Here is a 24,915-nt window from a genome sequence, read left to right as displayed (position 1 = left end):
AGCCTGGAATTCACCCTTGGGCAAAAGGCTGGGAGAAAGCTTGGAAAACTTGTCTCATATGAGATACAAGTCCTACAGCTTTCCTATGACTCCCTTGGACAGTGTCAGTGGTATGTACAACATAAACATGCAAAAAAACCCCCAAAAAATGAAAAAACAACAAAAAAAACCAAAAACAAAACCAAAAATCACTAATGAACCCCTTCTGACAATTCTTGAAGAGAGAAATTATTTGGAATAAATTATTCATTATAGAACTACTCAGCTTTGGCAACAAATCTGCAGGTTGAGGGAGAAGGGGAGCTATTCTATCTGCAATGGTGTGTTACAGGCATTCTCTATTTTGGAAGCTTTAGCTTTGTGAACAGCCAATGATATCCTGCCTCTTTCTTCATTTCTGTGCCTTTTGGGAGCTCCTCTAAGTTTCTGCCTCTTGAGAAGGGGGAAAAGCAGGGTTATTGCTGTTTAAAAAAAAATATTGTGTTTCCTAGAAAAGACAGGTTCCAGCTCAGATTTCCTCACACCTTGATAATCCTTGAACTAATACAATTTTCTGCCCTCATTCCTTCAGTGTGCTCTTCTGTGTGTAGGAAAAAGCAGAGGGAAATGAGCATCCAAGAACTTTTCAACAGCACCTCTGAAATAATAATAATAAAATATAAATTTCAGGAGGGGTTTTCTTGCTTCTTGGGTAAAAGACTTCAGATCCTCCAATGCTTACAATTAATAATAAAGGGATACAAGGAGTGAAGCTCAAGGCTGAACACATCAGCATGAAGGTTGTGGGGTGTAATCCTTGTTCCACCAAGATCTCTGGCCCAACTTCCACTCTGTAGGCAGGGTAGGACAACACTCCAGATATCTCTGGCCATTCATTTTCATAGATCTCGAACTTTTCTTTTTTTAATGAAAAAGAATGATTTTTTTTCCTTCTTCTGCCGTTTCCAGCTGCCTGAACAGCTATGATGACACCTTACAAAGTTGCCATTACATTAGTGATATTAGTATTAATCACACGTTGCTTGATACTGTAATTGAATAGTTTTTACGCAGATGATATTAACTGATAAAATATGGCATCCTCGTGAGAAAACATTACCTTGAAATATTAGTGTTATAATATGTTAATTTCTGTGGAGGATAGGAGCACAGATATATGAGGAGATGTAAATTTCCAGCACTTCTGCTGACAATTTCCATGTCAACATAATTCTTAGGAATTCCTACTCACTATTTTGTGATGACTTATATGATGATGTATAACAACTTAAGGGGCTTTAAAATGCAGTATTTTGACTAATGCAGGTTGGTAAATAACACACAGGACTGTTTCCTCCTCTTGATTCTGGGAAGGCTGATGCAAGCCCTTGGTATCGCCAGGAAGTCACCAACCTGAATGTTGAATCCCAAAGTGGGGGCTCAGATGGCTCTGGCCACTTTGCAGCTGCATTTGGCAGTGAGAGTAAAGATTTTTATATCGCAAATTGAGGGTGAAATAGAATAATAATTTAAAAAAAAATGTCCAGCATATCTGGCAAAGCTGTCAGAAACGGGATTTTGGCTTGAAATCTGACTGGTGAAACATAGTCCAGACAGTTTATCCCAGCTGTAGACTCCTAATTCTGATCTATCTGTTTTCTGTATGCTTACCCCCAAGAAGAGTTGAACCTGGATGTGTACTTATTAGGATAAACTAAAGTGAGCTGTGCCAGGGCCCTGAACTGGACAGAAACCAAGAGGCCTCGTTAGCAACTCTTATTGCTAGGGGATAGTTTACACCAGGACAGCTCCTCTTGCCTTGCTGGCTTCTCATTTAGTGCCACTGCTCCCCATGAGCTCCTCAAGAAACAATCTGGAATAACAAGACAAGAACCTGAGAGCGGAGAGGGGCACCCCGAAAACTCTTGAGGAGAGATGACAGCAACAGGGGTTCTTGCATCCATAAAGAGGCAGCTAACCTGGCTGCTTGGCTCTCTCTTGGGCTAATCTGAATTAATTGGTGCTATTTGTGCCTTTGATACTCAAATGCAGAGCCTGGGGGTGGGAGTTCTCATGAAACAAGTGGCCACTTGGGAGAGCCGTCCCAGGTCCAATCATGTCATGGGCTCATTTGTCTCCCACAGTAATTCACTACTCACTTCAGTCACTTTAAATGTAAAACAGCTGCTGCTGCTTAGCCCTCTTTTAAGGTACCTAACCAGCAGCTTTAAACCAATCCTGAATGGGTCCCATCCCATAATAGTCTCCCACACAGTGGTCATTTGGAAACAATTAACCCTTGATTCAAGATCCTCTTAAAGAATCCTTTTCCAGGCTCTTCTCTGCTGTGGCCCTTTGCATCCTTGCCTTGCCCCTTGCATGGGAACAGCTTTATCCTTTGGGATTGCTGTGGTTTGTGCAGCAGAACCCACCCCTGTGTACCTGCCAGGGCTGCTGCATGGATTTTGGGCCAAGCCCATCTGCACTGAAGAAAATAGAAGATATCACATAAAATAGACTAGTCCTTTATTTAAAAAAAAGGGGGAAAAATAAAGGCATTTGTTTCCTCTCTTTGTTTCTCCTCCCTCAGTACCTGGGGGTCTCGTTCACACGTGTTTGGCATGGTTACCACCCCTTGCCCTGCTCAGTCTCTGCTATGATGAACTGGAGATTAATCTGTTTTAAGGGGAAGCATCTGGCTTTGAGCTAATAAAATATCAATTTGTAACAGGGAGGAAAAGGCTCAGCAAGAGGTCTGCATGCTTAGGGCTTTGAGACCCAATTTGATTCGGGAGTTTAATGCCACTTGTGAATGTTAGGCTGTGCTCTGAGCACTTCAAAACCTTTCTCCATGCAGTGGTCTCAACTTTCTCCAGAAGTCCTGTGTTTTCCCCTTGCTGGGGGCATCTCCCAGCTCTGGATCTTGCGGGGCTGCCCCCTCCCAGGCTGCCCCAACCTTTCCCTTTTGCTTGTGGCTCTGCAGCCAGATGTGGCAGCCCTGGCTGGGATATCAGGCTGGCAGCACCCTTGATCCAGGGAGACAGACACTCAATAGCCAACTTCTGGAAAAGCTCCCCCCGCGCTGGCCGGCTCTGACACAAACCAGCTGAAGACATTGCAGTGCCAGAAAGTGTTACAGCTGGGCTGCCTGACAGATTGGCAGCACACACGCTGATTTGGGGACTGCATTTGGGGGCCCACGAAGTGCTCACTGTCCAGGCACCGAGCCACTAATCACAGTTTACATTAGGCAATCAGATACTTTTCAACTACTGAATGATCTGCTCTTTCCCCCCCTTTTTTCACCTTACAGGACCCTGTGTGTATATACAGCACCTCGGTGCTCCACATCTGCATCATGTTTGGAGCCGTATCTAATGCACAGCTACCAGCCTCAGCTCAGGCGGCCACAAGGAGCCCAGATCACTGCTGCTCTCCTTCCTCCTCCCGCTCCCCCAGCCTGACTTTTGCCTCTTTCTGTGCTGAATCACTCGATTAATTTAACCTGGGGGTTACCTGGTTATGGAAAAATCTTACAGGACTTCACATGAAGAGAAAGGCTTGGCGTCTGTCAGCATACAGAATCCTACGAGTGGCTTTAGCTACAACTCCAGAGATCAGATCTTCCCTGAAAACGATAGATTTTAGAGTCATTTTTCTGGCACGCTGCTGGCTTAATCACTTTTACGTTAGAAGTGTTTCATTAGGAATGAATCTATGTCAGCCCCGTGTGCCAATTCTGATCCTTGCCTTGGCCCAGCCACGATGCTGGAGATATATGTTCCTGTAAGATAAGTGTGCCATGGCTGGGTGTCTAATGAATATGGCCTCATTTACAATAAGAAGGACTTAGACCTGGCTACGACCCAGAGGTTCTATTCCAAAAAAAAAATGCTGACATTTTGGAAAAGCTGGGTCCCTGTCAGAATGAATAGCTGAAATTTTTATCTTTTCCAAGCCAAAAAAAATAAAAGGTGCTCTGAAAAATGTGCCCAGTATTAAAACGTTAAAAACAAGTTAGGTGCCAATTTAAGGGAAATATGTAAACAGAGAACATGAAAATACATATTTTAATATAAACATATAAGTGAAATTAACAGAAATGTTTTGATGTTGGTGAAATGAGATATCATAACTTCTTCTCACCAAGTTTTTTTGCCACAGCTGATTTATTCCTATGGAAATGTTTTGATTTTGATGAAACGATATAGTTTCCACTGATAATTATTTTGTAAAAAGAAAGAAAACAAACTGCACCATGTGAGAGAGCCCAGACTTTTTCTACTGAATAGGGATCTATCACCAATATCTAAATAAGCTCCCAAATCTCCCAAATTTGCTTGTGGAGTGTCAGCCCTTGGGGTTCAAGCAGAGCAAGAAGGTGCTTTAATGGTTTACAAATGCTAAACTCTGCTTTGTTGGGTTAATGCTGCCCTCTTCACTCTTCCTTCATAGATATTGCAACCAATCTTTGCCAATTATGGCTCCATTTCGCTATGTAAAAGGTGCAAACACTGCTGCTTACTCATCTTTCTGAAAATCTCTTACATAAAGCACTGGTAAGCACCAATTAACCAGGTGTAAACACACCCCTGAGTGAAGTGTAGTGCAGATACACAAAAATAATAGAAGAACAGGGTTTATTTTGGGCCCAGATTGTAGTTTTATGGTTCCAGGGTAGAGCTGCAGACTGTTTATTTCCTTCCCCAGTGAATTTGGGGTACGACAACCAACAAACATCCCTGATGACAAAATGGGAGAGGAAAAGGCTGTGGATGAGGTAAATACAGTGTATAACTGGGGAGGCAGCGTGTGCAAGCACACACACTTAGACTCTGAACTGGAGCAGAGTGGACTTGAGAGATGTTATTACACATTCAGGCAACTTCAATGTGTCACTAATAAAATTAAGTGTTGGAACATAAATGTTTTAATTTTAGCACGAATGCTCCAAGCAATACCCCCTCCTGCACCCTTCTCTCCCACCCCCAGCCTAGACTAATCCATTTAGAGACAAATTTACATTTTATTTCTCCAAACCCTATTAGCATTAATATAAAGGTCAGCACTGAAAAGGCAGCTTCAGAAGCTAATGTGCCAGTGTGCTGTGCTCTGTGACCAGATGAGGGCACGTGGGTCTCTCACCCACTGAGTCTGACAAGAATTTGTAATTTAAGAGGGCGGCCCTCTTCTCCCAGCATCCCCATAGCTCATGGAGATGATCAGGTCACCCTCTGGAAACCAAATGGGACTGCTTTTCCTGGTATCAGAAGGGGCAAAGGGGAAGAGATCACTCTGAGAAAAGCCTTCGATGCCATGAAAAAAGCCATATATTACATATATTGACAATATTTAAAGGCTTTTGGGGAAAACAACATTAATTTTGGAAAAAATTCAGCTTCAACAGCAATGTGCTTTGGGTCTCCCTTATTGGGGATTTTATTAGGGGATTATGTGGGGTGCAAACAGAGTAGTGCTGGTTGGGATATTTGGCCTCTCAGCCCACCTTTGCTTCTGAAGGAGTCCAAAATATCAATCAGGAGTATCCCTGCAGCTGAGTGGTGATGTTTGAGCCTTGAAGAGAAAACTATTCTGGTTTCACAAGTGCAAAATATCTGTATGAGAACTCTATGAGCTTGATGTGGTTTGAGGTTTGGTTCCAACTGAGAACCCTGCCCTGGGAAAAAGCTGAATAACCCGGACTAATCCCATTGAATGTACTGGGCCTTCTTCTGTGTATAAAATTATGTGCTAATTTTTCAGAGGACCCAAGCCAAGGATATTGACCACGCATGTTGGATATCTAATTGACTCATGCTTTGTGTCTAAATCGTGTGAATTTCATCTCAAGTTTCGAACAGATGTTTGGTCAGACTTAAACAGGAATGAAGTTTGCTTCACATCCTGGATCAAGAGCCTGTGAAATTCCTATTTTTGTATAATCACAAAGCAGATGCCAAGGTAAAGCTGAGTGGTCCAAATTAACGTCATTCCTCCAGGCAAACTACATCATCCATTACATTTGTTTTTCCCCCCTTATACTTGTGGGGTCTTCTTCCTCCTACTGCTACTACTATTACTTCTAATCCAACATTAAAAGCTAAAGATTTCTTTAAAAAAAAAACCTGTAAAAATAATAAATCTCAAGCCCCAAATAAGCTCTCAAGCCACTCTAGGCTGAGCTAATTCAAGGATAAACTGATAGAGCAGGTGGAGATGCCAAATGTCATTAAGTTTGCCAGAGCCCAGTGCTGAGGAACACAAAGGTGAGAAGTATATTCCACAACAAATGACCCCTGACCGGGAGCTCCCTGCTACCAGTCCCCCTCGCTTTTAAATTAAACCAGTAAGCCTACTTGAGTGTCTAGCTTGTTTCATTTGATTCCACTCCAGGGGAAATGCAGCCTCTCAATTAAAGCTTTTAGAGTTTCACATGTGAAACCAAGGCATGGAGGCTCCTGGAGTTTGTGTGGAGGACTGAAGCAAGACATTTGAGTTCAGTTTCTTCCCCTGCTACAAGGAATGGTCGTATGGTTTCATCTGATGCCTCCATTTCATTTTCTTATAAATGTGCATGCCCAAAAGGCACTTAAAAAAAAATCCAGGTGGAAATATGTGTAGTGTGTCTTTTGCTTGCACGTTCTGACAGTGTTTCAGCATCTTCTTGAATTCTTGTATTAGTGATCTTCATTTAACTCACTTTTCAAAAAGAAAGCCATAAATAAAGAATCAATAGGAAATCCCAGATGTGTCTCCATAGGTGAGGGTTGCAGGAACGCCATTGTTTTCATGCCATCACACAGGCAGATATTTGGAAGATTAGGGGCTGCTGAATGCATCGCTGGGGATCAGCACAAAGTTATTTGCAGTTGTTTCTGTAATCGTGTTGCTCCAGGAGAAAATTCACAGTATGTCTTGCTGCCTGCCCAACACCCAGCCAGGCACCCTGGCACCCTGCTGGGGGGTGCTAATGCCCTGTGCCATGCCAGAAGACATGTAAATTAATTAAGTGGCTAAACACTTGCTCTGTGTTTGTTTCTTTCCTGTCATGGTTTGGATCTTTTAATATATTTTTTAAATAATTTAAATCTATTCATGACTTTTTTTGATAGGGCCACAAATAGTTTTCACGCATAGCAAATATAAAGCTGGGCATTTGTGGCCTCACTTTTTGTGAGTTGGGATGAGATAGAGATTAGGGCCTCTAATTCAAATATTCATATTAATTTACACAAAAATCCTGTTTTCAGGGGACAGAAGTGAGCATTTAGTAGTATGCATTTAATCCCATAGTATACAGGAAGGAATGGTTCTGCCCTTCCTTATCTAACTTCCAGTCTCAGGTGTATGATTTCATCTCTTCTCATTTTCGGGGGTATAAAAAGGAACAGTACAACTTTCATTCTTAGCCTGGTTTCCTACAGAAGAGACTTTTACCTGATCCCCTGCATGGTTGTATGGGCATTTCTGCTCCTCTGCCTGTCCACTCTTGGTAATTCTGAATCTGTCAAGAAATTTCAGATGGGTTTAAAAGATAAAACTTTTTAAATCCTTCAAATTTCATAAGAGATAGGCAGAGATGTGAGGCTCTGATAATGAACCCCTTGAGGGAAAGACTACAACTTGTGGTCAGTAGTGATCTACCAGAGAATTCACATCAGAGAGCCACTGCCAATGCTCGGCTCACAGGCAAAGCTTCAGCTGGAATTTTCAGCTTTTTGGATGCCAGAGTCTCCAAGGACAGCCTTTGATGCCACAGGAAACCAAGTGCTTCTACTTCTGTTAGCTACTGGCCTATTTGTTCCTTGGATGGAGAGTTTCACTGAGCAAGAAAAAGCTGAGGAAGCTGATTCCAACTAAAAAAAATTGTATATTGTCAACAGATCATACAAGAACAACTACATGAATTTCAGTGGTTACTGATTCACATTGTCATTAACAACACAATCTTATCTCCCCATACATCATCACGTAGTGAAGGTTGGAGGATTTTACTGCTTTAAGCCTTGTGTTTTAAATCTTTGCTGATGTTCCTGTCAGAGCTGAAAGAGAAGTTTGCATTACTGATGAGTAAACCTCATAAAGCATCAGGTAGGAATGCTTGGTTTGAACAGGGAGACAGGACTTCCAGTGCTGTACCAACACAATCAAAACTTGATTTTTAAAATGTTTAAAATTTTGGACGGCAAACTCAAGAAATGTGGATTTGCCTTGGAGATTCCATTTTGTTGTTGTTTTCCCTTTGGCAGGCTGTGGGAAAGTACTTATTTATGGATGTTTTTGTTTCTTTTTTTTCCTAAAGTTAATTGAGCCCAAGCTCCCAGTAGCGAGGTACCTGACTGTTGGTTTTATGGACCACATCTGCACAGTATGGGCAGAGCCTTCCAATACTCTAGACCTGCTCAGCTGTACAGAAGTCAACAGAGCCACAATAAATGTGGAAACTCTGCTGTGAATGTGTCCCCTAACGCCCACTACAGCTCTCAAACCTGGCCCAGCTTTACTGAGTGCAAAACTAGGAATGAGCACTTTTTTAGGCGCCAGTTTATTAGCTGGCTTTTAAAAACGTGGTTGGGAATTTGGAGAGAGGAATCTGTGGGTTCTTAGAGTGAGAATGTTCAGAGGTGTCCTGAGGATTTCTTTTGACTGAGGTTTTAATTGCTCTTCACTGTAATTGAAACACCTAGAAATGACTTTACATCTAATTCAGATCAGATGCAGAGGGTGCAAGGACTAGCCCCCAGCAGCTCCAGACAAGGTGACTTTTGATTCAGTAAACCCAAACATGTATCTTTTAGTTTCATAGTGGACTACACTTTGCAAGCATGTGAGTCCCCACGATGACATCTGAACAGGGATAATGTGGCACTGGAGAAATAAAGAAAACCAGACACCCTGCAGTGAGGAAGACATCAAATTAAAACTCTTTAGAGAAATCTCTCACTTCCTATTTACTAAATCACTCATTTGGTAAATGTCTTTGCTGTTGGTGCTACCACATTTAATATGATCAATAGTCTTATTCTCTAGTGTTCCCCCAATTGACGGGTTGAAGATGCTAGGCAGGAGAAAAAGGGGGTGGGATGTAGAGTGAGGGGGCTGGGAGGAGGAAACTGTACTTGATCCTTATGGAAGTCAGTTAAAATTAATTGGAAAAAGCTTTTAAAGACCTAAGATGAAGACCAAATGTATCTCAGACCTGCGGCCTCATCCCCGACACTGAATGCGAAGGTCATTGCAAAGCTGTAGATTTATGCGGAAGGCTTGGGTGATGGAAAATGAGACAAAAGCATTTGGATTTTATTATTCCATTTACTCTGACCCTGGGCCATAAAGGGTTTGGAGAGCCTGTTTTATGTATTCAGCTGGTTGCCACACTGACAAGCATTTGGAGCCACTTAAATAAACCACCCCAACCCACAGCTGCAACAACACCATATCAAATACAGGTTAGAGTTGAAATGTAGAGCCAGCAGCACAGCGTCTCCAGCAGGTGCATGTGGAGTGTTTTTTAACCCCCTTGGTTTTGGAATAGTTCCCTTATTTATCTATCAGCTTTGATTTAAAGACCATTTAATCACCAGTATAACTCCAGGTTAGAGCACACACACACACAGAGACACCGACACATGCGAGATGCTTTCTGCTGCTCCTCCCAATTCCTGGCTTTTCATGGGACTAACACAGAGTTTGAAAACCTCCTGTTTTGGGCACAAAACAGGCAATTCTGGCCTAAGTGCCCCTTTCCCAGGTTGTTCTATACACACACTGAATCTCTCTGATTCCTGGCAGGCAACACCGCTTTGGAGAAACAAGAGACAGGAAAGAGTAATGTATGGAGAGGGGGAGAGGGAAAGAGGATTTTGCTTAGAAAGAGGGGAAAATAGAGCATGTGTTTGGACTGATGACAGCAAAACTAGGTATCCAGGCGTGCTGGGAAAAGGGAAAAGGCAGACAGTCAACTGCACATCCAGTCACTCAGAAATCAGTGGGAAACCTAATATCGAGTTTCTTAATGTGTCTTGCATGCTGAATGTGTAACATGTTGAAACTCTCCTGTGGGCTACATGATGTCTTGTGCCTATGTGAAGGTGTAGAGTTAAGCTTAAGTAATCCACAGACATTCAGATTTTCTAAAGAATTCATTTTCACCCTGCCTGCCCCTCTTTTGTTCCAATTTTCCATTAATTTTGTGTGATTGTTCATGCTCTGCCTCTCAAATGGCAATATCACCAGTGTGGATGCAAGTTCTTCTGAAAACTGCTACATTTGCTCACACAAGCCAAGTTGCTCATTTATTAGATTTAAGGAAAGCAATTCACCTTTAAATAGGGATCACAACTACTCAGGGCAAAACATTGAGTAGCCAAGAGAGTTTAAAAAAATGGCAAAAGTGTATGTCAAATACATTTGAGTAACAAAGCAATTCCAATCTCCTCTCAATAACCCACTAGCTGGAGAAGGAGGCTAATTTATGTGCTGTGAATTTTGCACTCAGCCTCTTCCTAGAGGCTATTCTTTCAGGAGAGAGTTGAAACACATGATGGCTGAGATGAAATGTTGGAAAAGACTGCACTGCTGTAGTGGGTGTTTTCTTGGCTAGATGAGCACAAGACAATGGTTTGGACTTTTAATTTCTAAACTCACATTTTCTATAGTTTATTTTCCTCCATAGCGTGTTTCCATAGGGATCAAACTGAATTCTCCTAACCAATACCTCTAGTCATGTATTACTAGGAATATTATGACAAAAGCTAGGGTAGCCAGAACATCTTGCAGTCTTTTAATTTATTCTTATTTTGTGTTATTCATATTTAATTTTGAGTGTCAGGCACTGCCTAATCTACATATCAATCTAGAATAAAATAGGAACTGATAATGTTTAACAAAATTCAAGGCCTCTTTTCAAATTAAGTGTCTCTCATGAGAGTGAAAGGACAATAATACCAATTCTCGCTTTCATAAAGCAAGAGAATGCAGTCAGCTCCATCTTAACCTTGAAGATAATGTTGCATGACAGACAGCTCTCCTTTGTAGCAGATGCAAACCCAAACTAGAAATCCCAACCTTTACTGCTCTCCTGCATCAGCAGGGAACGATAGTCTGAAATTTGCTTGGGTAAACCAACACAGATGTCTAATGGCCTGAGAGCTGCTCTGTTTTGTAGGGTTTGTGGTGTGACTATGAAAGCTGAGGGTGTCCTTGCATGGCTCTCAGATACCTGGACACAGCTGTCCACACCTGAGGTGGGAAGGGAGCACAGAGTCTCACCTGACATAGGCAGAGCAGATGAATTGAGTGCTGGAAATGCCCTTTTCTCTGACTGCAGTGAGCATGATGAGATCAGATGTAGACATCTACCTTATAGACATGTAAAGCTCCAGGAGACAAATCCCAGGCGTGCTCACCTTTATCAGTTCTTTGCATGGCGAGGGCTGGGTTTGCCTCTCCCTCCCACTCTCTGCCTAGAGCAGGCAACAGCTCTGTCTCTTGATTTCTGAAATGTTCCCATTTAATTAATGTCACCGGGCTCAGTGTAGAAAGATGTGAGTGAAATATAATTGTGTGGGCTAGAAAGAGAGTCGGAGGAGATGAACTGAATGTCTGTCCTGGCCTTAGACTCAGAGCAACTGAACCTGAGCCAAATGTTGTGCAGAGCTGTTATCTGTAACATAATGTGAGTGAACTCCTGATACAAACTGTTCAGGGGAGCCCAAACCCCAGGGCTCAGCTTTTTATTCAGTAATTATTGATGCAGTCTCAATATTCAGTACTGGAGCAAACTAATTTGCAGGCCTAATCATCCTACATATGGAAATGGGAAATGAATTAAAAACAATTCCTATTTACTTATACATGATAATTAATCTGACTGGATTAAGAAGGCCTGATACTTTAAGTGCTTCACTGAGGAGATTCTTCTGTGTCTTATGGACATTTAATGACAGAATTGAATGGAAACCAGAGGTTTTCTCCATGATAAAATTTCCCAAATGTAAATTGCAAAGTGATCTGACAAACAAAAATTTGTAATCTTGAGCAAAAGACACTCCAAACGGAATCAGTGTTGGATCTGAGGCTTTCTCACTGAAATATTGAAAACTTTCTATTTAAAGCTAATAGCTGCAGCATAGAAAATGTGCAAATCCAGTCTTCAATCAGATAATGTCTGTGTTTCCATGATGCTAGCAAGAGTGGGGATGAGTTGCTGAGGCTGATAACTTACAGTCAGACCTGTGATACCAGAGAGGGAGAGAGCTGGAAATGCTTCCCTTTTTCTTTGGTTGTTAAAACTTGAAATCTTCCATAAGACACTTACATGGACCAAAGTAAAGAATGAAATGATAACCAAATCTGGATTGTTTCCAGCATCCAGAATTGGTTCCTTTCTGTCTAGCCCAATCCTATTTCAGCTACACTGATAGGGAAAGTGCTGGTATATAACAAATCTGGCAGCCCCAGCCATGTCCCTTCAGCCAAATATTGCAGAGTTTCACTGTGGTATCTCTAATGGTCACAGAAGCAGGTGAGAAAGATGGGAGGAATGAGCTGAGTCCAGCAATTCCCATATTGTTATGTGGAAAACTGGGGTCATTTGGCTCACAATCACTGCTGCTTGTCCAGGGTTACATGAGTCAGAAAGCCAGACAGCATAAGAACATAATATCACAGAATATATTGGCCTGCTTAATTCAAAAGAAAAAAAAAATAACCACACATATAGAGATTCCTGCTGATCAGTAACTTTCACTGAAATTGGGACAGTTGCATTTTAATTGACTTTTTCCCTTACAGCGTTGCATTGGGAAATCAGCTCTGATATACTCGTAGCAAGGTGGAAAACAGTTGAACTCTTGTCAGATTTCTGTAGAGATCAGATGGTATTTATTTGCTGTGGTGCTCTCTTGGGCTAGATTCAAACTCAGGTTCTGCAGATTACAAGGAAAACCTTTGGAGCCTCAGATGGATTTTATGCTGACTAAATTTAGAAATATTAGCAATTAAACCTGAAGCTGGGTTCCTTTTTCTTGGCATTCCTATGAAATGTTGCATTAAGGAGAGAACAGGGTGAAAATAAGAGCTGGTGGACTAAGGAGGAGGATAAAAGATTCATGAATATTTCTGCTAATAAAAAGTGCTGAGCTTGGCCTATTTGATTCATGGGGTCACATTATGCATTATTTTTGAGTATTCAGATGACCTCCAGGAATTTGTAAAGCTTTCATAAAAGTAGAGAATTTCTTGATATTTTAGCCCCAAGTATGCTTTTAAAGAACACCAATCTCATACAGACACATCTTAATTCCAATTCTAGAGAAAATATTGTTGCTCCCAGTATTAAAATCATAGACTATATTAACAGAGCAGATACAATTTTTTTCTCTTTTCTAGGAGAAAGCACAAGCACTTAATTTGTTCTGAGGATGCTTACTGTTTATTATCACAATTAATTAAAAAATTGGTTGTAGGCAGTGAAGGAGGAGGCAGAAGTGATCCGTAGGAACTGGATAAGCAGTCACATCACTGACTCCATCAATAGCCACAGTTAAAATGGTTTGGAATGCCCCATCACCTGTATATAATTTCTGCCAAGTTTCCATGAATCCTTCAGAATAAAAAAAAAAAAAAAAAAAAAAAAAGAAAAATAAAAAGAAAAAGTAGAAAATCAGAAGCTGTTTTCAAGCTGATTTTCAGTGAAAATAAAAAAAAGGAAAAAATAGTCACAATTATTACTGTGAAAAAGAAGGGCAAGGAGGAGGAAATCCCAGCCTGGTTGCCTGTCAAAGAACTTTGTGAAATACTTTTGCTGTTTTTAGGTCCTCCAGCCAAATGCAAGCCCTGAACAAAACCCAGCCCTGTTGAGCAAACTGCTTCCTAGCTGCAAGCACGGTGACCATTCCTGCAAACAAAGAGAGAGGAAAATATGTAAATTTAAACAAATTCACAATTCTTTTTTCCTCAGAAAAAAAGCTTTCATGTTATTTGAAATAGCCAGACTGCTAGAGTAATGTTCTTACATATAAATGGAAATCCTTTTTGATATTTACACTACTGATTTCTGCACTTTCTTTAATCTCTGCTTTCAAATTAATAGACAATAACATCAGATTCCTTCCTTGGCTCACTCAGCACTTGTGCATATTTACCCAAGTGTCTAGAGTGGAGATTGTACACATATCTCTAATCCACCTGCCTATGTTAGTTAAAAGCCCAGATAAAATCAGCAGCACTTAAATCTTAACCTTTTAAGTCTGAAATGTTTTTAAAGTCTGGGCTCATGGCAACTCCACTGAAGACGGGGTGGGGGGAGAGGTGGAAGTTGAATGTAAAACATTTCACAGCTAAAACTATTGTTTCTTTCCAGTGAAAATTAAGCTCAGGAGTCCCACAAGAGTGTTACTCTGAGAACATTAGTAATGCTGACCAGCTCATAAAGTTTGCAGCAGCGTTGAGTGCTCCAAGCCTCCTACAGTCAACTTCGTTTTCTGTCTCGTCAATACACAGCTCCCGAAAACCTCAGCAAGCGAAAGAGAAACTCAAGGAGTGCGAGCTGTGATATCTGGCGCTCTCCTTCCCCATCTTTGCCTTTTGTTTCGGTGTTTGGCTCTGGACCCTTCAGAGGCCACTGAGTGATTTAACACCTGGATGGCCCCGGGACAGCAAAGATACTCTAACAGCGTTTTGTGCTCCCTTCTTCCTTAAATAGTTTCAAGTCTCTTGTTGGCTTCCCTCAGGAGCTGGGCCTGAGCGAACAGATGCACCTATTCCTTAGGGAATGAATAGTTTGTTTATGTAGAAGAGATGAATGGGGCAGTAAGGGCGTCTAGGTCAGTTATTTAGCATGAAAAAAGCCATCAGGATCACCCTGCGGTATTGCCCTAGGAAGTTTGGAGCAGCTGAGTACAAAGGTGTACACACATCCTCCTCCAGCGCCCCTCGGGGAGCACTTTAATTAGGAAGGAGGGCAAATGACTTGGGATGTGTGTGTGGAGGTATGGAGACAGGCTGTCCCAGCCCTGTCTCCCGGGGGGACAGAGCAGGGGATGGCACTGCAGGCTGTGGGTGTTCTCTGGGCATCCCTTCAATCCGTTCCACTTCTCCCCGTGTCACACATCCCTTACATCTGGGCCCAAGCATTAAGGACCTTTTTTTTTTTTTTTTTGTTTACCCCCAAGCTAACGCTGGGGGAAAGGGCTAGCTGGGAACATGGATGGGGAAAGTATGTGTGCATCTTTCTTTTTGCCCATCTCCTTTTCTCTCAATCTACCCTCAACAAGGGTGCCTATAGAATATAGCATAATGCTGCATTGTTGGGTTAGGGATTTAATTTCACTCCATCACAAGCTACCATCGGAGCCCCTGTCATTGCAATTTGTCACACTTTTTTGTATGCTATATCTCACTGAAGTCACATCTCCTCCTCAGCCCGTTGCATAATCTCCTAGTCTGGAACAAAGCTCTCCAACATAATGAAAGAGGTGAAATCAGGGAAGGGAAAGTCAATGGTTACTGTTATCACTATAGAACTCACTCCCCCTGGCTCTGCAGGTTCAGTCACACCACGCAAAGCAGAGTAAGAAGGACATGCTGTGTGTGTGTGTGTGTGCATGTGTGTCTTTTTTTTTTTTTTTTAAAGCCTGTTTATTGAACCTACAGGCAGCACCATTGGCTGCTGAGAGATGTAATCCCATTCCCTCCCGCAGACCACCAGCCATAAAGAGGCTGCAGGATGTCCCACTGGCCCACCAGGGAGTTGAGAGCCTCCAAAATAGATATCACAGGGAAAGAAGTGAAGAAATCAGTTTGCTTTAAAGGAGGCGATTGACTCATGTCTCAGGCTAAACCCACAATAATGTTGTACTTAGGGAAAAGACCCTAAAAAGCCAGAAAGAAGACAGAATGGTGTGCTTGAAAGGAAAAAATGAACATCTGCCAAAATAAGCAGGGTTTTGTTTTCTATAGGAGGGTGGTCAAGGACTCTGTTGTGTGTTGAAGGCTGAATTTTGAAATCTAAGCTGACTGCTTTAAGCTTGTGGGGAATGACACGGTGGCTTGCAGGGCTGGCCATGTGCTCAGGCTGCACACCTTGCTGCACTGCTCCAACAAGGACCTCAGTGTCCCCCCTGCATTGCTCCTGGGGATCTATAATGATGTCCTCATGTTCTCACTCAATTAAAATATTAGAAATTGGAAAGAATTTAAGATTCACTTGCTGTAACCTGACCATAAATGGCATGTTGATCCTGAAAAGGCAACTCGTATATTTAGAGAAAGGGGCTTTGTGGAATCCTCTGTGCTATTCCTGCTGCTGTCCTGTGGAAGGGAAGGGAGCAGCCTGAGGTAGATAACTGGTTCACAGAAAAATATTATTTTTGTACTTCCTCACTGGTGTTGCCACTGTGCCTGCTCTGAACTGGTGTAAAATCCAGTCGCTCTAGACTCTCAGATCTGAAATATCTGTGAAAACACTCTGCCAGGCTGGAGTTCACAGGCAAAATCCAGTGATTTGCAGTTGCAGCTTTCAAGACCTGGCAACAGAGTTATTTTGAAAATGTGTTTTGAGGGCTCCTTAAGAAATGTAAATAATGTCCTCTATGAGGAATTTAAATTTTTTCAAGAGGGTCAAAAGAAAAGAAAAAATCTGAAACGTGAAATATTTATGGCCTTGGTTGAGTTTTTAGATTCTAATTTCTGTTAATGTGTGGTTGTTTTGTTTTTTTTTAATGGAAACATTGCATTTTGGCCGAAACTTTGGCCCCAGTTTTTGATCAGTACCGAAAACTGTCCTTTCACGTTAAATAAAGAGAAAGTATAAAGTATTCACAAGACATGTATCAATTTGACATCAGTGTAACATTTCTTAAGTGGCTCATTCAGGAGTGAAGCCCATGACTAACAGGCAAATGGCAGCGAGATACAAGGAGAGATGGTTTTACAAAGGAGAGCAATAAGAAAGGAAAATGTTACACTGTTTGCACCGTGTGTTTTATAAGGAAGATCAGGGTAACAATGAGTCACTATGGAAAGGATTTATTGGGCTATGGAGCTAAAAGTCTGTAAAGATTAAAATTCTGATGGGGTTTGGATGGGGAATTGTTTCTGAGGTTAGTTTTATCCTGCACACTGTCCAAGTTATTAATCCCCTTGTGTTCCCTAAGCTGGGTAACTGGTGTCGATATGCTCCCCGGGCCAATTTCAGGCACGCCGGCCACAGGCTGGTGTAATATTTCTCCAGGCGAACCTCTGGGTGGTCTTGTCTTGTCTTGTGAAGAGTGAGAAGCAGATAGCAGGAGACTTTCAAGATTGCTGTTGCAGGCATCAGTCTTTGAGTGGAAAATAATCCACCTGGAAGGACAGAGCCTTCGCCAGGAGGGGCGGCCGGCCCTGTGATTGGGAGATAAGTTACACGCTGAAATGTTTGCGGGGAAGGTGCAATTTGTCAGGGAGAGGCGAGGCTGGCCATCCAGCTCTCTGGTGTCTGTTAGCATCTGCCACTCGCCTCCACTTGCAGCTTCCCAGGAGCTGCTGAGCCCTGGCAAGCAGCACACTTCACTGCCTGGAAAGCAGGTGACTGGCGTCACCCTGCAGCCTGTGACAAACCCCAGGGATGTGATGACTAGCTGCAGAAGGTGTCTAGTGTCCAGCTTTCCTCAGGGGTGCCCATAGGATATCTTGCAGCATAAAACACAAAGGGAGTGAGACTGGGACAATCCCAAGTGGAAATAAAGTAGGCAGGGGAAGCGTGTTGTGATAGTCCCATCTCCAGGGTTGATATCAAACATTTTTCCTCGTGTTGTGGATGCTGAGATGCTCTTGGAGCAGGTATTTTAGTTTGGGCAGTGTGTTCCTACAGGCAGCAGGGAGGAGAGCTGCCTCAGTGTTTGCATGGGGCTGTGAGGAGGCCAGGGGAGCCCCTTCCTGCTAATCCCGTGGTGTCTCTGAACTCCCAAGGAGACTGATCTTAGATCTGGCCCCTAAAGACAGATGCTTCAAGTCAGATTCACCGTGGCTGGAAGTTTTTCCAAGGATGTTCCCCCCTGGTGCTTTGTAAACCAGGAGAGAATATCGTGTTTCACGGAGAAGAGCATATTATCACTAGGCATTAGTTTTAACGAAGAGGAATTTGGTGAATTTGTCACTCCCCTGCATAGTTCTTCTGCTTTTGCTTTTGTTATAGCAGTTTACACAGTGTAAGGAGATAGGATGGAACAGAAATCCCCTTTTTATTTTTGTTGTTGAAGACCTTTTTTTACAAGGGAAGGGCTCAAGATGTTCATAGCTCAAGCTTGATTTGGACAAAGCAGCCCAGTGTCTGAATTATCCAAATTACCCCTGCTTCTGTAGGACAAGGAGGTTTATAACCTGTCTCTATTCCTCACTCCATCTGGAACTACCACTGGAGGATTTTTGTGTGTGGGTCTGGCATAGTCAGCTCTGATCCCATCTGGAGTGAGTGAGTAAAATGCACCTGAGTGGGAAACAATTTTACTGAACTTTTCAGAACACTGAACCACAACACCACAGGCTGAGACCTAAGGGTTCTCAAGAGCAACCTTATATTTGTTTCAATAAAGGCAGTCCTGGACTTCCAGGATGTAGGCACTGAGAAGATATATTGACTAACCTAGAATTCAAAGGACAGAGAAGACTTTATCAAGTTTTGCATAAGAATGAGCCTGTGGCTGAATACCTTTATTTTCTATCTTTAAGCAAGTGTAGCTTGCACAAAAATGTATGGATCTTCCGCAGAAGAGTTGCTTTTCTTAATTCTTGTTATGCATGTACATTAACCTCAATTTACAGATCTGAATTAGACCATCTGACAAATGTGCTGCTATTAGCTATAGCCCTTCAAAGACTACTTGTAAATTGAAATATCATATGTTATTCTACCAAGACCATCTCAAATAATCCCATACTCTGCTAAAATCCCTCCCTGGCAAGGATTCACCAGTAAGTTCTTAGAGCCAAACACCATCTTTTTATACTGCCTGGGTAGTATTCATTAAGAAGAGGTAATGGGAAAATCTGGGCCTTTACTACAAAATGATCTCTAACAATTTGAAAAATCATGTCAAAGAGAAAGTTTGAGGCCTGATTTATCAGAATCTTGTAATGGATGCTGCATAGCTTTAAAAACCTCTGTGTAACAGCATCATTCTGCCTTCTGGATGGGCAAATGAAAATGGTTTGGGCTGAGCTTTGTTTACAGGATTCACTTCAGAAAACCAGAAAAATAAAGGGCGACAGAAAACTTTACTGCTGATCAGCAGATCTTCACAATGCCATAATCTGTTCCTGCTTGTAGATGTTTTATGTGGTAATAGTGGTGAGGATTTGTTTGATGGTTTTCTTGGGGCACAGTCAGATCCTAATGGCACTAAATTCCTATAAGGATTTTAGGACACAGATTTCTCCCCTGCAAAATCCAGCTGATATGACCTAGGCAAATCACTTCTGATCAGGTTTTCAGTAGTTCTTCAGCAAGTTCTTATGAGTGCTTAAGCAGGTTAAGTGCCCAAATCCTATTAATTTAGTTTTGAAAAGCTGGTCTTTAGTGTCTCTAGCACATATTTTCATAGGTATTTATGATCCCAGCTACCTCTGAGGACTTGCCCCTCTGTGCCTTCAGGAAAAGATGGATAGTAGCACAACCCTACCTACCAGGGATGTTGGCAGGACATGTACATTAAAGATGACACAGAAATAATTTAGGCTGGTTGATCTCACAGCTGTATTTACATGGCTTAATTCTCTTCACATGAACTCTTCAGAAATAAATGGAAATGCAGTGGTCATAAAAGTGGTGTCACCAGAGAATGAATCTTATGATGTGATATGATGATGAGAGGAGAAATGGGTGCAGAACCTGAGGGACCTCTTATTCAGGGAGGGCTTTTTTCTGTTGGACAAGTGTTGAGGTACTTGAGGATGGAAGCCCTTCTTCCTTCTCTTTTGCCATGACTGTGGAGACAAATAAAGGCTGGATTTTGCAGAAATGCTTCTAAAGCCACTATGTAAACCAGTTTAAATACCAAAATGAATCTGATATTCCTCTTACCTACCCCTCTATTCTTGAGGCAGAATGAGCACAAGCCCTTCGGTTGTGAAAGATGGGAATTTGCTCTCCAGGAAATAGCTGAACATTAATGACATTCAGGCTGTATGGAAGCATATATTTTATAGGAAACCACATTGGTTATGCTTGAGAAATCTTTCTAGGACAGCCATTGCCCTGAGACTTATGCATCTGCATAAAGTCTGCTACATTAGAAACTGAACAGAATGGCTCGTCTCTCCCACGGTCTTAAGTTAACACTTTTCCTTTTGTCTGGGGCACCCTTTTCTAAACTTGAAATCCAATTGGCCAACAATTAAAGCCAATTAGCACGTGAGGAAAATAAACGGCAGAGCCCACTTCTATGTGTTTCCCGGGCTGTTAGAAAGCCCAGTTAGCTCAAGGCATTAGCATAGCTCAGGATCGGGCGAGGCACACAGCACAGAGTAGTTGGCTTAAAGTATTAGACGCCTGCGATAGCGCCCTGGCTGAGCGGCACTGTTATTCTGGGCTCACAGCTGCCAAACATTCTTGACAGTAGATGAGGCAGATGTCCAAGGACAATCAAAGAGAGAAGAAAGTTTAAGCCAACGTTTGCCTATCTCATATTCTCTACTTGATCCTCTCCTCAAAGACAAGGCACAGCTGTTGCACTTCAAGGTCTATATGGCTGAACCCAGCAATTCCTCCCTTTCTCCCTCCTGGCCTGTCTGAGCTTTCTGTGTGCTGGACTTTGGCAACCTACCAGACCTCATTAACTCCTAACAGGACAATTCATGACATTAAATGGGTTTTATTTAATCTTTTTGTATGTCTGTGAGTATCTGAGAACAATTCTGCCCGCATACTAATTGCACGAAAACGAAGTGGATGGTAATTATGTGCACACTGCCCACCAGTCTACACAGGATCACCCTGGGCCACAGGAACAAGCACTGTAACATTAACAAGGTGATTTGTTATAGCTGCGATGGCAAAGGTGATACAAAAACAGCAGACAAAGGTGTTTCACAGACAAAGGCATCAAGAAGCTCGGTCATTTTGCTCTCACTGATGAATAAAAATACAAGAAGCGTTGTGATAATGAACACAGTGAATGATGACAGGTGTATTAGTAAAAACAGAAGTGTCATATCTATTGCTTCCAGCCCATCACAACAATTTATCCCACTCAGACCCTGCTCTCTGCAGCCCTCATTTCTGCCTGGTATTTTGATTTGAGCAGGGAGTGACTTGTTGGCCAGGTTTTGTGATGAACAGGTCAATTCCTACATTTGTTTCTTTTTTTTTCCCCTGACTCCCACAGCAGTTACTACCTCACATGATGTGGGACACACATCTGCCATGTGGCCCTATCAGACAGGGATACCTCCAGTTCAATTCCATAGTATCCATGTGACAAAGGAAGTGTGAGTAGCATTAAAATGCCCCCTTAAGGGAATATATGGCATTTTAGAACCCCCAAACTGGATCTCATTGGCCTACAGGAATAGACTAGGACATGAAAAACTAAGGCACTGCCACTACTAGTTTACTCTGTAGCCTTCAGCAAATCATTTATTTCACGGTTTATTCTGAGCCAATACATGGGAATAATAACATCTAGAACCATTAAAAAAATACTGCGAGACTGTTAGAGGAAAGGAATTGGCTAACTTCAAAGTACTACTATTATTAACTGAATACAGATCTGTGGAAAAGATGTAGCTGGCCAGTTTAATTCAAATAGCCAGCTGAAGTTTCTGGTCCAAAAATATGGGGAGTTTGGTTTAGATTTTCCAAATATTAGATTAAGTAATGCAAGTTTCTCAAAAAATATAACTTCATGTTTTCCGTTTTTAAAAACTGTTTACATGTGGAACTTTTTTTTTTTTTGTGACAGGCAGAGTTGCAATCCTGAACAAATAGAGGCAAAGATTTTGCTCCCCAAAACGAAACTGCAGTGAGTTTGAAGGAGCAATCCTATAATACATTTGTCTGTCCATAGTGGAGGGGTTCTTCCTCAAATTTAGTAAATAATCACAAGTCTGAACATCCAGCAGCTGTAGAAAATGTGTTTTTTACCTATTATTCTTTTTACTCAGTACTATTACTGCCTTCTGCCTTTCACCCACTGGTGAAAGAGCAGCATTTGCCCTGCTGCTCTTGCTCTCAGCATTGTGAGCTGCACCACCAGGAGACAGAGCAGACAGAGGCCAGCACATGCTTGAGGCTTAGCAGTGCTGTCTGATAGGAGAAATGTGTCCTTGCCATGGCTGAGAGGGTTGGAAATGACTCTGTTCCACCAGCAACCTCCCATGGACTGAGCACAGCAGCCCCTGCATGTTCTCGAAGCACCACAGCCTGGGAGCCGACACATTTGCTTAGACCATGACCATGGTTCTCATGCCTCATCTAGCAGGCAGCAACTGGTTAAATTGTGGCAAAGGGATCACTTTCAATTCTGTGACTATATCCATAACATAATATGGGATTTCAAAGGAGCCTTGGGCAATCAGCATCTCCCACTTCTCTACTGTGGGCTTTGCATGTCTCCATCCCATGGGGTCTCAGTTATAATTCCTAGAATAAAATAATGTCAAAAACTATTTTGAATGTCTCCTAAATGTAATAAAAATCTATCCCTGAAGACTCATCAGTAACTGGTCTCTGTGTGCCAAATTTAATTTTCAGTGTAGGGAGGAGAGGAATGAAAACAAACAACCCCTTAAACAATGACATTGGGATCTGAATGTGCTGTGCCTCCCAAACCATCCAAAATCAAACACAAAAGGATGCAAAGCATTCCCAAATGCCTTCCCTTTGCTTCTCTTCTCACAGCAACTCCAGAGGACTAAAGCCTTTGACTGAGAACAAACTTATGACCACAGCAGCGATTTGGCTGCTCTTTCTCACTCCAGCAGCCCTTCTCCATCTCTCTCCAATGTCTGCTTGCAGCAGCTTGGATTTATTTTTTGGCTATTTCAAGTCCATCAGGAGCTTAAGGGATGAATGTGAGGAGGCCTGTGTGAAGAAGGACCTTGTTTGGCAGGGTTTTAGGAGCCAGGCTGTGGTTTGCTCTGTGCTGCTGTGCTGTGGGAGAGAGCATGTCAGACATGCTGGGGTTGTTGCATACTCAGGATCCCAGGAAAAAAAAAATGAGAAAAGAATCAGGAAACCTCATGAAATAAGAGCAGCAAGAGCAGCAGGGCAATAAAACCGATGCATGTGCTACCAGCAGGCTGGGAGAATTAGGGTGCAACATTTTTGCCCAACTTTCAGCTGGGTGAGGGAGGGCCAGCTTCACAGCTACTGCCACTCTTTGCTCAAGGCTAAGAGGAATTTGGCAGCTGAAGCCCCATCCTCTCACATTCATTAAAAACCCCATTTATTCTGTGTGATTTAGTGCTGTGAGACACATTAGGAAGCAGGAGCTAACTAGTACTTGAAAAGTTGCTTAGGTCTATGCTGCTAAAGATATTTAGGCACCTAAGCTGCTTCAGAGAGATTTTTCAAAAATGCCAGGATGATTCATTTCTATTAATTTCAATAAGAGGCAGTTAAATGGTGCATTTATTTGTCACTGCCTAACTGCTTAAAAATTGGATGGTGCTGACTCTGAAGATTTAGGAGCCCTGGCTCTTCACCAGAGCCAAAATCCCATGAAGCAACCATAATTTTCCCTGTCCAAAACTGCCTGCATTTTGGGGGCCGCTGGCTGTGTCTGTCCAGGCCTGCAATCTTTTACTGCTGTTTCCACTTTAAAGGAGGCTGTATTTTAGTGCCTGGGGAAGGATTTGCTGTATACACATGGCCAGACTTTTTAAAAAAGCTTAAGGCTTTTTAAATATTAAAGAAATGGAGAAGCTGAAGTTGCCCTGCGGCTTCGTGTCCACCATCCCTCAGCCCAGGTGTGAATCCCCATGAGTCCCCACAGTAAGGGTGGCCTGATGAAGTGCTGATTTTGATGACATATGTTTTAAGAAGTAAAAATTAAATGCTGAGACTTTTTATGCTCAGACAGAGTCTGACATATTTTCTTGTGGTTTTTTTTTTGGGCTGCGCTTGAAGGCATGAGCAAGTGCCTAGAATGCAGGGATGGCTCTGGAAAGGGCAGAGCTCCCCGCACACTGTGGTAAACTGGATAGGAGCAGGAGGAATCTCAGCTGCTGAATTGGCTGGGAAACACCAGCTGAGGGTGGAAATTCTGTCTCTAGCTAGTGTCCCAGGGCTGGGAGCCAGCAGCCTGGGGTGGGGAGCTGCTAAGTTGTGGCACTCTTGTCCTGTGGGGGCACGACGTGAAATCGATGCTTTCTGTGCCGGAGAGGAGGAAAACACAGTGGCAGTCACTGTGGGAGGGCACACATCCCAGTCCATGGCAGAGAGGCTGTCTCAGGTGTCTCTCCTCTCTGCAGAGACCACGGGGAAGGCAGCCAGGGTGGCTCAGATCTACATTCGGTCTCACTGAGTCGGTCAAGCGGAGCAAAACACAAGGAAAATCTTTCTCCAGGTCCCCAGCTGGGTTTGCCCTGACACTACCCCACCTTGTTTGAGGAAGGCAAGAGTCTGGTTACTACGAGCACTTTTTGTTCATTAAACCTGAGCTGCAAGAACTAATTTGCCTTTTGGGCAAGGTTGCTGAATACAAAGCTGTGCCTTGTCCCGCTCGCACGGGCACTGCACCTCCGAGGTGGCACAGGCTGGTGTGCAAAGCTAACCAGCCTGCTTGCCTTGGCTGCTGGGCAAAGCAAGAGCCCGATTTTGCTGTCAGAGCTTTGGTTTGGAACACAGCAGCGCTTCAGGTTTGCTCCCTCACCTGCATTTTGCTGGTGCCAGTGAACCACAGAGTGTTTTATCATGACAGTCCTGATGTTCCTTTCAATGGGAAAACCTTGGGG

This window comes from Lonchura striata, chromosome 11, assembly GCF_046129695.1.
Source record: "Lonchura striata isolate bLonStr1 chromosome 11, bLonStr1.mat, whole genome shotgun sequence".
NCBI classification, from domain to species: Eukaryota; Metazoa; Chordata; class Aves; order Passeriformes; family Estrildidae; genus Lonchura; species Lonchura striata.
Note: the sequence above shows the minus strand (reverse complement) of the source record.